Here is a 1560-nt window from a genome sequence, read left to right on the forward strand (position 1 = left end):
ACCAGGATAGAAACCTGCTGCTGCTAATTGATTTTTTCTTCTTAGGTGGTCAGAGGCCTACGTGCCTCAGGCCACCCCTCTGCCACCCAGAATGGCAGATGCCACTCAGAGCCAGAGTCAGGAAACAGTCTGTGCCTCCAGCCAGTGAGGCCCCCAACTCCCTTTTCCAATCTGGCTGGTTCTCTGGCCCGTGCAGGGCCTCAGCCATCCCAGCACATTCTAGCCACCTTGATCCCCTCAGCATCTTAGGTGTCTTCTTCTCTGGGGATAGGATACAGAGGAGGTGCATCCTCACCATCCTCACCATCCCGCCAACCCTATGTCTCCAAAGTAAGTCACCCACATCCTTTCTTTGGCAAGTTGGCTTCTAACTCACTGGAAGAAGGAAAGGAGGGGTCAGATCCACGCAGTGGGAGCTCTCTGGCCTGTACTGAAGTGTGGTGGGCGGGCTGGGCTTGGCTGGTGTCCTGCTCTCTCTCAGGGAGTAGAGGTTCTCTGTGTTCCCCTCTCCCATGGCTCCTGCCCTTCATTCTGCCCCAAGGCCTCCCTTGCTCCCTGCAGGGTCTTGGAGCAGGGTCTCTTGCTCCCCACAGCACCCCATCACCATGAAGCTGGGAACCCTGATAACCTGGCAGCGGAAGTTGATGACATTGTCTCAGCACCACATGGCTCAGTTTGAGCCAATCAGCTCTCCTGGTGCTGCACCTGCCCTCCTTAAACCTTCGGGAGAGTTACTTAACATCTGAGCCACATCTTCTCATCTAAAAATTAAGCAGAATAATAATACCAACCTAGTGAGACTGTGGTGAAGATCGGGTTATACTATATGTAAAACACTTAGCACTGTTCTTAGCACCTAACAGGTGCAGGAAGACATTGGCTATTACCACTGCTGTTACTCTCAGAGCTTTATTGTTCGGCTTAATTTGGATTTCAGGTTCCTGGGAGATCTCATCTTCTTGACCTAATGTGGGTCAGGTGAGTCCTCCTGTGACAGTCAGCGCAGGCCATCAACGGGACCTAGAGCTGAAACTTGGTCACCGAGGGCCCAGAGAAAGAGATGAAAGCATCATGAGTCAGGCAGCCACCCGACGGATGTAGGTGATAGTGGACATTCACTGAGCAAATATTTATTAATGCTTACTGTTAATATTCCTAGACCTGGACAAGAGGGACCTTGGTGTTAGGTTTTGTGCTTTAGAACAGTGCTTTTCCAACCTCGATGTGCACGTGAATCCCCTGGGGATCTTGTTAGATTGCTGTTCTGATTCAGTATGTCTGGAGTAAGGCTGCCGTTCTAACCAGCTCCCAGGTGGTGCCCTTGCTGCCAGTCCAAGGACCACATTTTGAGAAGCAAGCCCTCCGAGGCCTCTGCTGGAGCTCTTCTCTGACCACAGCAACCCCACAGTGGGAGGAGTTGCGAGGAAAAGGGACCTGTTCACCCAAAGCCCATACCCCATCTTTTAGACCATGCTCCTGGAATTCTTATCTCAAGCAGTCCTGAGCTTTCAGGGTCTGAACAGGTCTCTTCTCCAGGGCCTGCCTCCAAACTGTGGTCAA

The sequence above is a fragment of the Vicugna pacos genome, chromosome 1, assembly GCF_048564905.1.
Source record: "Vicugna pacos chromosome 1, VicPac4, whole genome shotgun sequence".
Classification (NCBI taxonomy): Eukaryota; Metazoa; Chordata; class Mammalia; order Artiodactyla; family Camelidae; genus Vicugna; species Vicugna pacos.